General features: G+C 41.2%; 1 long non-coding RNA gene across 1 annotated transcript; it reads left to right on the top strand.

Moving 5' to 3' along the window:
- The first annotated feature begins 8,212 nt into the window (after positions 1–8,212).
- LOC121813125 lies at positions 8,213–9,442 on the top strand. Its single transcript, XR_006053528.1, has 3 exons — positions 8,213–8,455; positions 8,531–8,593; positions 8,882–9,442. It is a non-coding gene; the product is annotated as an uncharacterized LOC121813125 (long non-coding RNA).
- The last annotated feature ends 5,027 nt before the right edge of the window (positions 9,443–14,469 follow it).

The raw sequence follows: 14,469 nt of genomic DNA, 5'->3' as shown, positions 1-14,469 counted from the left end.
TCTTTTTGTTTGCTTTTTAGGGCACTGTGGCTCAGATGGTAGAGTTGGTTATCTACCAACCAGAACGTTGGTGGCTCAGTCGCTAACTCCTCCAGTCCGTGTCCTTGAGCAAGATCTTGAACCACGAGTTGCCTCAGATGCATGTTAAAAACCACATAGGCAGAGATAAAATCCTTTATTAATATGTGTGCATATCAGCAACCCTGATAAGGATAAGTGCAAGAGAATGGAAGGATGCTTTTATCCCATAAAAATTAGATACTGTTAATTTTTTGTAAGAGAGCAAACCCAGCAGGGGATCAAATAATTATTTCCCCCACTGTTTTTACTGAGAGAGTTCTCCAATATTGTTGTTTGCATCCCTCCTTGAATGGAGCCTGCAGTTACATGTCATAGGTCTTCATCTATGTGGATATCAGCTCACTCTTGTCCGGCTTTACTTAGTATGATGACTGTCCTACAAGGCAGATCCTGTATGTCAGTGTCATAAAGGCCCAGGGTATTTTGCATTTTGCATAACTTTTGCATTATTTGGTAAATTGTATTATAATGTGGTTTACGTATAAAGACCTTTGTGCAAATCCTGTGTATTGAGGTAGTATATAACGACCTGGACCTAAGAAAGTGGGCTCCAGAGGCTAATTGGACCAGTTTTTCAGGACCAGTCTGGGATTTACTGATGAAGGTTGACAATAGTTTTGATACTGACTGGATTGCTGGTTGTATAACTAACTACATTAACTTCTTCAGGGAGATAGTTGTGCCATTGAGAACCATTTGCTGATTTGGGTGACTTGGGTGAGATGGACATGGAGAGGAGGTGGCTTGCATGGGTGTGAAAGGCTGAAAGGGAGAATGAAGGGGACCACAGATTTAAACCACGTAGATTGGAGGATGAATGGACTAGAGTAAAGATGTCAGTTTTGATATTGATAGCATGGGAAAGCAATATAATGCACAGACTAGCAGCCCAACACCCAGTAGGACAGGCAGACGAGTGACTACAGATCTTCCTTATTTAACTCAAACATAAGCTTCCTCAAGTGTCTCCTAAATGAGAAAAAGGAACCTTTTAAGGTTGGTCAGTGGGAAAAGTTCAAGTTGGCATAGCGAAACCTGAAAAGCAATGTGAATCAAGCAAAAAGGGACTATCAAAGGAAGCGGGAGAGGAAACTGCAGTGCAACATCAAAGAGGTATGGAGCTGAATGAACATCATCACTGAATTCAAGGGGAAGAAAAGCTAGCTTCTTGGAGATATTGAGCTGGTAAATGAGTTTAACCTGTTCTATAGCAGGTTTGACCTGGCATTCCCTTCCAACATCACTGGCCCAGATTCTCCTCCACCACCACCCTCATAAAGCAGCTCCTCTAACACTAGAGACGGACCACCTTCTACTTCAGCATCTCTTCATCTGCTACCCTTCTCCCTATTATAATTATAGGATCTTCACCTTGCAATATAAAGTGCCTTCAAAACTGCTGCAACTGTTATCATGATGTCATGCTGTATAAATACAGGGAGTGCAGAATTATTAGGCAAATGAGTATTTTGTCCACATCATCCTCTTCATGCATGTTGTCTTACTCCAAGCTGTATAGGCCCGAAAGCCTACTACGAATTAAGCATATTAGGTGATGTGCATCTCTGTAATGAGAAGGGGTGTGGTCTAATGACATCAACACCCTATATCAGGTGTGCATAATTATTAGGCAACGTCCTTTCCTTTGGCAAAATGGGTCAAAAGAAGGACTTGACAGGCTCAGAAAAGTCAAAAATAGTGAGATATCTTGCAGAGGGATGCAGCAGTCTCAAAATTGCAAAGCTTCTGAAGCGTGATCATCGAACAATCAAGCGTTTCATTCAAAATAGTCAACAGGGTCGCAAGAAGCGTGTGGAAAAACCAAGGCGCAAAATAACTGCCCATGAACTGAGAAAAGTCAAGCGTGCAGCTGCCAAGATGCCACTTGCCACCAGTTTGGCCATATTTCAGAGCTGCAACATCACTGGAGTGCCCAAAAGCACAAGGTGTGCAATACTCAGAGACATGGCCAAGGTAAGAAAGGCTGAAAGACGACCACCACTGAACAAGACACACAAGCTGAAACGTCAAGACTGGGCCAAGAAATATCTCAAGACTGGTTTTTCTAAGGTTTTATGGACTGATGAAATGAGAGTGAGTCTTGATGGGCCAGATGGATGGGCCCGTGGCTGGATTGGTAAAGGGCAGAGAGCTCCAGTCCGACTCAGACGCCAGCAAGGTGGAGGTGGAGTACTGGTTTGGGCTGGTATCATCAAAGATGAGCTTGTGGGGCCTTTTCGGGTTGAGGATGGAGTCAAGCTCAACTCCCAGTCCTACTGCCAGTTTCTGGAAGACACCTTCTTCAAGCAGTGGTACAGGAAGAAGTCTGCATCCTTCAAGAAAAACATGATTTTCATGCAGGACAATGCTCCATCACACGCGTCCAAGTACTCCACAGCGTGGCTGGCAAGAAAGGGTATAAAAGAAGAAAAACTAATGACATGGCCACCTTGTTCACCTGATCTGAACCCCATTGAGAACCTGTGGTCCATCATCAAATGTGAGATTTACAAGGAGGGAAAACAGTACACCTCTCTGAACAGTGTCTGGGAGGCTGTGGTTGCTGCTGCACGCAATGTTGATGGTGAACAGATCAAAACACTGACAGAATCCATGGATGGCAGGCTTTTGAGTGTCCTTGCAAAGAAAGGTGGCTATATTGGTCGCTGATTTGTTTTTGTTTTGTTTTTGAATGTCAGAAATGTATATTTGTGAATGTGGAGATGTTATATTGGTTTCACTGGTAAAAATAAATAATTGAAATGGGTATATATTTGTTTTTTGTTAAGTTGCCTAATAATTATGCACAGTAATAGTCACCTGCACACACAGATATCCCCCTAAAATAGCTAAAACTAAAAACAAACTAAAAACTACTTCCAAAAACATTCAGCTTTGATATTAATGAGTTTTTTGGGTTCATTGAGAACATGGTTGTTGTTCAATAATAAAATTATTCCTCAAGAATACAACTTGCCTAATAATTCTGCACTCCCTGTAAAACTGAACTGAATTAAATTTTCTGTGAATGCGGTTAGCTGAGTTGAGGAACCTGCAATCTGGCAAAGGAGCTGGCCCCAGATGGGCGAAGTCCCAGGCTACATAAAGACTATGTCTCAGCTGGTGGAACCTATCTTCACCCTGAGTTTTAGTTTGAGAGGGTTCTGTACATGAGGAAACCATAATGTCTTGTGTAAGCATCCAAAGCAGAATAGCTGACTGTGATTAAAAACTACAGAGACGTTTCCCTCACTTCCTATATTATGATGTCAATGGAAAGGCTACTTCTACGCTTACTGAGACTGCAAGTCGAGCATGCATTGGACCTGTTACAATTTGTGCACCAGGAGAACATTAATGTGGCTGACTCCACAGGATTTATACATAATCCTTACATAGCTGTTAGCCTTGTCCAAAAAGGAATGTTTTTTTCTTTGTGTGTTTAACACCATTCAACTCTGGATTTTAAAAAAACATGTTCAAGAAGATGAGAAGATGATTGAGTATTAGGCATCAAAGCTCCCCCTTTGGTTTATTACGTTAAAGGTGTGGACACTGATGAGGAGCAGCCACCTTGATGTGTACTGTGATGACAAACTAGATTGGTCTGTCAACACTGACGCCCTCTACAAAAAGGGCAGTGGAAACTTTAGCCCAGGGTCCTTCAATGTGTGTAATAAAATGCTCTACTTGTTTTATCATGCAGTTGTTGCCTGTGTCTTTTTTTCATTGCTGTTGTTTGTTGGGTTAACAACAACAGTGATGAAAACAGTATGCAACTGGACTAGCTGATTAAAAAGTCTCCCTCTGTGCTGGGTGGGGCTGTGGACTGTGTGGGGGCCTGTACTTGAAAAGTGTATGAGGAGCACGTTGCACATTATTAGATTTCAATATAGTGATCATTAGTCTCAGAGGGATTATTTGTACTTTTTTTATTTTCTGTATTTATTGCTGTTGACATTCCATCCTATTTTGTTTAGAGGGAATAAGGACTAGGTCTTATGAAACTAAAGGTTGAATTGTTGATTAACTCTAATGTGATTTTTAGATCTTTGTTTTGTTATGGTGCTACTGATGATTAAATAGACTATTGATGGTGACAGATAACAAGAACAAGCTTGTCCTTTTTAAAGGAATATGGAAAGCAAAAAATGACAAAGAAGGAGGATTGTTGAACTCGGTTGTTAAACTGTGTCAAAGTGCAGTACTCAGATTGATAGCAGAGTGGCAGATTCATGACTGTACCAGCCTGTGATTCATCTAGTTCCCTAGATACGGTTCTAGTACATCACATAAGTTTCACCTATGTGGCATACAGAAATAGAAATCTACTGTAGTAGAAAAACTATGAAGCCAACATTCATATAAGAGTTTTGATTTAAAGGGTGACTTCTAGTTTCTGAAAGTAGGTTTACCCTGTGACTATAATAGCTTCTAACTGTTACCCAGCTTAACCCCCTTATCCAGGGTGATTTTACAGAGACCTGGTGAATCTGAAGAAGTTAAAACTGACATATGCGAATATACTCTGTACCACCAACTGGGTCTTAATCTCAACTAAAGTGGAGGACAAAGAATCTTGGTAAGGACAGTTGTAGAATGCTTATGCACATGCAGAGACTCAATCAGGCCTATCACATTTTCCTCCCACCAGGTCTGGTGTTTTTGGTAGCATAATACCTTCACTATAAGGAATCATGCTACTATCAGCAGCCCTCCTGTTCCCATAGTGACAGAACTTCTATAGCCAGAGCTGCTTTCTCATCCCGCCCCTCCATCTCACTCTCTTTCTCACTTTTCTCTTTTCTGAGTAAAAACCTGATAATGAGCCTCATTTAAAGCATGACATGCTCAAAACACTCAATTTTCAATTCAAATAAAAGAAAAGAGCGCGATAACCTCTGACATCCATATCATTTAAAAAACCCTTTGAATCATGAGACATGTGTCTCAAGATTAAGATTACATCATGAATAAAGAAAGAAATATGCACAAAGGAAATGAGGTAAATGAGGATATTTTGTTTTCTGATCCTCCTCAGGTGTTTGGTTTAGGTGAGTATTAACCACGCATACTACATCTTTAATGAATTCACTGACAGCTAAATGTGCAATCAGCTTCCTGCCCTTTCACAGCACTCAAACACAGAAAGCACCCTACATATCTCCCCCAACATCTCTGCTTCTATAAATACATTTCTCGCCTTGCACAGCTATATTCTTCCACACGCCTACTCTTTCTATTAATGCATCTATATATCTGTCCAGCTAGTGGTCTGTCTGCTTACTTAGTTCTTATCTGTATCTAATGCAAAACGAGCTTCCAAATAGATACTTTTATATTTAGGCTTATTCTGTGACTCTAACATTTCGGCGTCTTATACACACTCTGAAAAGAAAGCACATCATTGTGTCTTTACAGTGTTTTGTTACTGGAGTAGTATCCTTTAAGGAGTACTGTTTTATTGTTGCCAAAAGTATTTATTTGGACCGTTCTGATCTGTACCTTACAGAAAGCAGTCTTTAATCGCTCATACGTTGGTACTAATATCTTGTACTTTGACATGTAAACATGGGTTGCTGGTGAACCACCAAGGGGTGGAGTCTGGGTTGTGGTTGCATTTAGCTACATGGTAAATATAGATGATTTCAAACACTGAAGGATGTTGCATATTTTTCGTCGAGGATCTTAGATACATTTTTTCCTCAGCTGACTGCTAAGGACATGACATTAACTTGCCATTGATTATTGACGGTCATGGTGAAAATATAGGATCAAGCAAAGAAAAGAAAAAAAGCAGTCACACAGACTCAGACTGATCCGTTTGGTAGTGAGGGAAAAATAAGTATTTTTGACTGCCTGTAAATGGTTGCTGGAGGTTGATTGCAGTCACTGGACAAATTATTGCTAAAGCCCCAATCAAGCAGTTCTTCTTTTTTTTTTTTTTCCTTTTTTGCCTATCCCGTTTGGTTCTTTTGCCATCAGAATTGTTGTATAAAGGCAAAGAAAGATGCCCAACGGATTTACTTTCCCAAATGGACCATCCCAGCCTTGATTCACCTTTGCTTTTATTATTTATTTTATTTTCATTTGCTGAACACGGGACAGACTTTACCGGGGAAAAGAAAAGGGAGAAAGAAAGAGGGAAAGAAAAAGAGGGAAGAGGGACGGTGATAAGGGGCAAAAACCAAAAACCAACAAAACAAACAGACAAAAAATACATATATCAATCACCTGGATCACCTGTTTAGAAAGAAAAAAGAGAAAACAAACAAAGAAAAAGAGAGCAATATAATAAACAACATCATTGCTGTTGTTTATACCCCAGGTATAGAGTACGCTCAGGTAGTGTTACCCTTTTCCCTGGGGTGGAGAGAAGCAGACCGCCCCGACTCCACAGTAGCAGGGAGGTCCCACATTCCAGACCCCAATCGGACTGCCAGCTCCCCCTCCCAGCCCCCACGCCCCAACAGGCAACAGAGAACGGGGGTATGTGAAGACTCCAAACCTCCCTCCACCCGCTCATATGTAGTGTTGATGCATGTGTGTTCTAAGGTGCATTTAAAACCCAGGGGGGCATGGAGCTACCTGCCAGAGAGCAGCAGGCATAGCCCCTCCTGGTAACCCTCAATGTATACGTGTATTTAAAATTTCGAACAGTTCTAGAAACCAGTCACTGACCTCCATTTGTCTGCCATGTTGAATGTGATGCAAGTCTTCTCCATTTGGTGTGGCTGTAGCTTAGGAGGTTGAGCAGGTCATCTACTGATTGGAAGGTTAGTGGTTCGATCCCTGGTTCCTTCGGTCTGCATATCAAGCATCCTTGGGCAAGATACTAAGTTGCTCTCCGATGCATCCATCATAGTATGAATGTTAGTTAGGAAGCACTGGAAAGTGTAAAAGAAAGTTGTGATGTGAATGTGGCTGTAAACAACCACGGCAGACCCAGTGGCATTTTGATGCTTTTTATTACTACTTAGCCGGTTGCTGTTTACAACGCACACAGAGCTGCAGCTCTCCCGCTGCCCGCTCAACATTACCACAACAACCCCATACACAGGACCCAGTACAATATTTAATTCGGCGGGGCGTGATTGCGGATGCCGTGCAGGTGCGTCCGCCTCCTCTGCACGGCACCGCAGGCCACGCCCCGCCACAGTGGCATGTTGTATAGGGCGCTTTGAGTACTTCAGGAGAGTAGAAAAGCGCTATATAAGAATCAGTCCATTTCTGATTTGTGTCATACGTTTTCAAGTTTTACTGCTGTTCAGCCTGTTGGTGAATGTTAATGTATAAACATGAAACATTACAGGTAACTATGACAGACAAAGTAATCACTAGAAGGTTTGTGGTGGACATGATTCTTTGCAACTGATTTCACCCAGCGAGAACCAGCAACCTCCAGCAGCCACTGCCAACCAGGCAGGGAATACACATTTTAATACACAACTGGTATTTGCAGTATGTTTAATATGGTGGACAAATCTTAAGCAATGTGCGCATGACATGAGAAACATCAGTATGAAAATAATGTATATTCAATATACAGAGGTAGAGCCTAATCCAAACCCTAGACAGGACTGATGTGCTGGAGACCTGGTAGAGACCTGATAAATGTTAATGTAATGACACAAAATGGATCTTTTAAAAAAGGTGCCAGATTGGGTATAGACGGTTATCCATTATTTTATTCTTCATTTATATCCTTGAAAATGGACTAGCATTTGTGTGGACTTCTAGGCTTACTCACCTCTCAAAAGCTTTATATCATTCATCAGTAACTGCATCCACCGTTGAATGATTTAGGAAATGGGATGTGAAATGATTCAGCCCGTCAGTCGTGGTCAACACATGGAAAACAGTTGGACATGCATGGCATAGGCTGGCATAACTGCCCGGACAGCTGGCTCACCAAAAAGCATTTCAGAGGAATGGCAAGAAGAGCAATAACAAAGAAATAAGGGGAAAGGAATCTTTGCAGAGACACTATTTTAAACTACTATCAGATGAAGTTATTGGAGATGCACAAATAGAAGAGAGACAATGCTGCCTCTAAACTTTTGTGTAGGCTCTGAGAGGTTGCAGACTCAGTGGGTTTGTGCACACAGGAAGCAAAGCACTGTGGGAGTTTTTCATCCATCAATATGTAACCCACATAAAAATAAAAAGAACTGCATCTATAACTAAATTGGAATCTTAAATTCCAACCGGAGCGTGTCCGTGAAGGCATCGTGACGCGTCGTGACGCACGCCACGCCGCGAGTCTGCACGTGCCTGTTGTGACCAATCACATTCGCGAGGCACCGATATATGCCTTCCGGGTTGTCGTCTCGAAAAGACGCGGGGGAGAGGCGTTAGCGGATGGAAGCAACAGGTACGTGGGGCAAGCGCTTTTCGCTGTTTACTACCTTGACTTGTTTTTGAATTAATTGTGGATTGCGTTCAACAGTATTTTGATACCGCCGCGGGTAGATGCGTGGGGGCTCGTATGTGACATCGCACGTAGTGAATGGTGAGTTGAGCCTGAATGTTTGTTTGTATTTGTAACCTGTATCAGTATGCCAGTGCTATTAGCTGATGGGATAGCTGAGGCTGAGGCCTACTACATTACTACTACTCTCACTTTACGTGGCTGTAGTTTTGTTATTTGAGATTGTTATTTATTTTAATTTATTACAATGGTTGGATATGTATTTGTTGTATATTGGTATTTTCTCATGAACTTTATTGTGTACACTGGAACTAAAGCTAGCTTGGGAAATTTAGATGAATTTTGCTAATAGTGGTCCTGTGATTATAGTGCAGGCTAGTGGTGCCCTGGAGAGACCACAGCGACACCACTACCTTGGATGGCGAGCTAGGCCCAACGAGCCAGAACCCCAGCTACAACTTCCTGCGGTCTGGTAGGAGGCTGCTGCGGCCTACACTCTCCCCCCCTGGTTTTCAGTCCCCCAAATCTCACTTTCGAGATCTCAGTCTTGGAATCTCAGTTCTGATCATCACACTTCCAATTTCAACCTGTTACAGACTGTCATACGCGTTGGACTTATATCAAATCATGAAATAGCAACTTTATGGACATTGTCTGCCGGGGGTTGGAGGAGGTTGCTGCACCACTGTGCAGCGGATATTTTACAAGCTTGAATTATGTTTTATCTTTTCCCTGTCTGCAGAATTTGTAAATATTGGTATTTGGTAATTGCACTTTATTTTCACTATAAATAATAACTGTAATCACAATATCTGTGGTTGTATGTTTATTGTACTTCACTCACCTCCTAGAGCCGAATCTGATATCTTCTGAATTGGCCCAACTACTCATAACCAACTTAAATTATTTTAGCTTATGTACTTGCTACAAATAGGTGCCTTTCCCTCAGGGTTCTGGGATTTCAGCCAGAAGCCCTGCTTCTAAATGCACAGAAGACATTGCCTTCAGATACGCTGACGCATATACAGACATAATCACATATGTTCCTATACAATCATACACAATGGCATACACAGACACACTCCATTGATGCACATAAAGTGCATACCCACTGCCTCTTCTGCATCATCTTTCTGTCTGGCATCACCAGTTTCCATAGTGACACTTGAATAAATAATGATTTATTACATGGGGTAAAACAGAAAATGAAGTGAACAGGCCTTGAATAAAAAATATATTTCTTGCCCTCAAGGGAATACATTTACCCAAGGCAGGACTCCACGCTGGGAAGTCATCTGAAAAACAGTTGGTAAATTCATTCCCCTCACAAAGGATGGTAGAACTGGGACACATATTTTTTTTATCCTTGATGTGAAAATAAAGCCTTTTTTCTTTTTAATCAATCAGAAGTGATGCAGTGGAGACCCTCAGCAAAAGGAAAGAGCGACTAGGGAGAAGAAGAACGAGATGGGAGTTGTTTTATTGTCAAACATTAAAATTAGTAATCAATGATAAATTAACATGCTTAAAGTGGACCCTTTTCCAGCTATACTTTTATTCTTGGACTCTAACTGTGACTCATGGAAAACTACTTTGGTAATTATTCACCTTATACTTGGCTTCGCCACAGCCTCTCAGTTCATGAGTGTAAAATAAACTCTGCTCTTTTTTAGGCCACACTTCCCTTTTAGATTGCCTGCCCCTCCCAAACACAAGGTTTGAACAAACGATGATCTGGGGGATTGTGTTTCACATCCTATTAATCCTCTTGTAGAGAAATTTGCTGAAAGTCAGTCGTGGGGTTCAGCAGTGTGTGTTTGAAAGTGAATTGAAATAAGGTAATCATTTAAAGTTGCTTTTAGAGTTTTAAAAAAGCCCACATTTTAATTGTGCTACCGAAAACCCAGCTGTGCCATGTCGTCTAGTGTTAACTCCAGTCGATGAACCATCACAGAGTTTGATCGGTGTAACCTGTGATTTTCTTATCACATTCTAATATGGGGGCATGCAACACTGTGTGACAGGACTTTGTAGAATTATTTGGAGATGCTTATTATTTCTGAATCACAGTTCATGAACAACACACTGTTGCAGCCAGCCAATTGATGTAGACACTCTACCTGTAGGTTGTGAAGAGAGGCAAAGCTGACGATATACCAGCTCCTATTCTCACCTCTGTCCACAAGCTGTGGTGTTTGAAAGAATAAAATCACTGAAGAAGAAAAACGGTTTCTTTCGATCGCATCTGGGCTCAGTCTAAGAGATAGGGTAAGGTGCTCAGTCACTCGTTTGGATTTTACAATGGAGTCACTGGTCCTTCACATCAAAAGGAGTTAGCTGTGGTTTGAGATTCAGACCTAGGAATTGCTGGAGGGATTATATCTGTCAAGTAAGCTTCCTCAAAAGTGTATGGAGTAGATGGTCAAGGAGACAAGGGTATGGAGATGGAGATGCATAAGTGGCAGAAAATGGATGCATGGAAGGATGGATGGATTAACCCTTAGATTTATTAGTTGCTTTTTGTTGGAGCATTGGATATTGATAGCTCTTATATGGAGAGCCATCAGAATGAATAAAAAGTAACCTGGGACAGATGCCAGTTGCTTGTGTTCTGCATATCTTTCGTTTCTGCTTTACAGGGAGTGCAGAATTATTAGGCAAGTTGTAATTTTGAGGAATAATTTTATTATTGAACAACAACCATGTTCTCAATGAACCCAAAAAACTCATTAATATCAAAGCTGAATGTTTTTGGAAGTAGTTTTTAGTTTGTTTTTAGTTTTAGCTATTTTAGGGGGATATCTGTGTGTGCAGGTGACTATTACTGTGCATAATTATTAGGCAACTTAACAAAAAACAAATATATACCCATTTCAATTATTTATTTTTACCAGTGAAACCAATATAACATCTCCACATTCACAAATATACATTTCTGACATTCAAAAACAAAACAAAAACAAATCAGCAACCAATATAGCCACCTTTCTTTGCAAGGACACTCAAAAGCCTGCCATCCATGGATTCTGTCAGTGTTTTGATCTGTTCACCATCAACATTGCGTGCAGCAGCAACCACAGCCTCCCAGACACTGTTCAGAGAGGTGTACTGTTTTCCCTCCTTGTAAATCTCACATTTGATGATGGACCACAGGTTCTCAATGGGGTTCAGATCAGGTGAACAAGGTGGCCATGTCATTAGTTTTTCTTCTTTTATACCCTTTCTTGCCAGCCACACTGTGGAGTACTTGGACGCGTGTGATGGAGCATTGTCCTGCATGAAAATCATGTTTTTCTTGAAGGATGCAGACTTCTTCCTGTACCACTGCTTGAAGAAGGTGTCTTCCAGAAACTGGCAGTAGGACTGGGAGTTGAGCTTGACTCCATCCTCAACCCGAAAAGGCCCCACAAGCTCATCTTTGATGATACCAGCCCAAACCAGTACTCCACCTCCACCTTGCTGGCGTCTGAGTCGGACTGGAGCTCTCTGCCCTTTACCAATCCAGCCACGGGCCCATCCATCTGGCCCATCAAGACTCACTCTCATTTCATCAGTCCATAAAACCTTAGAAAAACCAGTCTTGAGATATTTCTTGGCCCAGTCTTGACGTTTCAGCTTGTGTGTCTTGTTCAGTGGTGGTCGTCTTTCAGCCTTTCTTACCTTGGCCATGTCTCTGAGTATTGCACACCTTGTGCTTTTGGGCACTCCAGTGATGTTGCAGCTCTGAAATATGGCCAAACTGGTGGCAAGTGGCATCTTGGCAGCTGCACGCTTGACTTTTCTCAGTTCATGGGCAGTTATTTTGCGCCTTGGTTTTTCCACACGCTTCTTGCGACCCTGTTGACTATTTTGAATGAAACGCTTGATTGTTCGATGATCACGCTTCAGAAGCTTTGCAATTTTGAGACTGCTGCATCCCTCTGCAAGATATCTCACTATTTTTGACTTTTCTGAGCCTGTCAAGTCCTTCTTTTGACCCATTTTGCCAAAGGAAAGGACGTTGCCTAATAATTATGCACACCTGATATAGGGTGTTGATGTCATTAGACCACACCCCTTCTCATTACAGAGTTGCACATCACCTAATATGCTTAATTGGTAGTAGGCTTTCGAGCCTATACAGCTTGGAGTAAGACAACATGCATGAAGAGGATGATGTGGACAAAATACTCATTTGCCTAATAATTCTGCACTCCCTGTAATTATTAATTTTGTATCTTGTCTCTCTTTATCTGTGCATTTTGTATTTCTTTTGTCTGTAGATCATTGTTTGGTGTTCACAAGTTTAAGCTTGGTCCCTCTTTCAGTTTACCTTCTGTTTTATTTTGAAGGTTGTTTCCTTTCCTGTTTTTGTTTGATATTTTTTACAATTTTTCCTTTGTTAGCTTCTTGATTGAGTTCAACTGTGCCTTATTATTAGTCCTGTCTGAACATAAGACTCAGTTCAATTTTAATTTCATTCAATTCAATTTTATTTATACAGCGCCAAATCACAACATCAGTCGCCTTAATGTGCTTTATATTGTAAGGTAGACCCTGCAATAATACAGGCAACACTAACTCTCAGCCAGGTGTTGTCTGAACTGCCCCAGCTTCCTCTTTTGCCCGCACAAGTCTACCTTACTGATTTTAATAACCACGTCACACCTTCAAATTATATTCACTTGTATAACGTGAATACAATATGTCTTAACAAGTCTAACATCCTCTCAGTAAATGTATTCATTTTAAACCTTTAAGCTCGTATGGTGAGCATTTTTAAATGCATGCTCTCATTACACATTGGTTTCAAGTGATATTTGAGAGGGTTGCAGCTGGCCTGCAGCATATCCCTGTTGTCACAGGGCAAGAGGTGCACACTCTGGACAGGTAGCCAATCTGCCCCAGGGCTAACACAGAAAGACAGACAACCTTTCTTGCTCACAGCCAATATAAATGTACCAATTAACCTACAGTAACATGTACCCAGAGAGAACCCACACAAATACAGGAAGAACATGTGAAATAGATGCAGAAAGGCCCCTGTCACCTGATGGAATTAATCCCAGGACTTTCTCACAGTCGGGCAATGTGTTAATCACAACACCACTGTACTGCCATCTTAGTGCCATATTTTTCTTATTCAGTCAGATTATGTGTGATAAAACAAGATTAATCTGCAGCAAGTGCCTTGTGCCATGTGCCTAGAACATCCCTGACCATAACCATGGAGCCATGGGCATTCAATAACCAGATCACACCAATCAATAACCTGAGTTTAATTTTACTAAAGGGAAAATTATAGAGTTTTATTTTAGAACAATAGAAAATCAGTATTGTTTCAGTAATGTTTAAAATCTTAATTTATAATTTTATTTAGCTCGAGTTATTTTAAGAGTTTTGTGCTTTTCTTGGCAGCAGTAGGCCTGTAACCTGCACGGGCAGCAAAATAAAACTGATAAAGCCTCTTTCAATGGGAATTAATTGGGATGATGACAGGGGATTTCTAAAAATCACCCTGTAATTCTTCAGCTAAGACACCTGAGTTAGAAAACACAGAGACTGCAGTCGTTTTTACACGCGTGGGCAGCAATGAACGCACCTTGCGAACTGCGCTGCTGCTGCCTGCGTACTTCTATTTTATACAGCACGTTGTGTGTGTGTGTGTGTGTGTGTGTGTGTGTGTGTGTGTGTGTGTGTGTGTGTGTGTAAAAATAACAACGTCACTCAGAAAAAAACAGAATCAGCACATAATAAAAGCACGCTCTGCAAACCTGCAGTTTCCTGTCTACATCTGTTCTCTGAAAAACAGGAAGTGGTTCAGTAGCTGGCACAAAAGTTATTAAGTGAAAAGTCACATAGACATTTAGATCACTTAGCACATTTCATGAAGCTGATCAAATTATATAAAAACAAAAATCTCTTACATTCCCTCCTGTTGAACAGAGAATGAAATGTACTAGTCATCAGTAAGTAAC

This window comes from Haplochromis burtoni, unplaced genomic scaffold (genome assembly GCF_018398535.1).
Source record: "Haplochromis burtoni strain Fernald_Lab_line unplaced genomic scaffold, NCSU_Asbu1 Contig_1165, whole genome shotgun sequence".
In the NCBI taxonomy this organism is placed as follows: Eukaryota; Metazoa; Chordata; class Actinopteri; order Cichliformes; family Cichlidae; genus Haplochromis; species Haplochromis burtoni.
The sequence above is the reverse complement of the archived record's forward strand: the minus strand, read 5'-3'. Positions and strand labels throughout refer to the sequence as shown.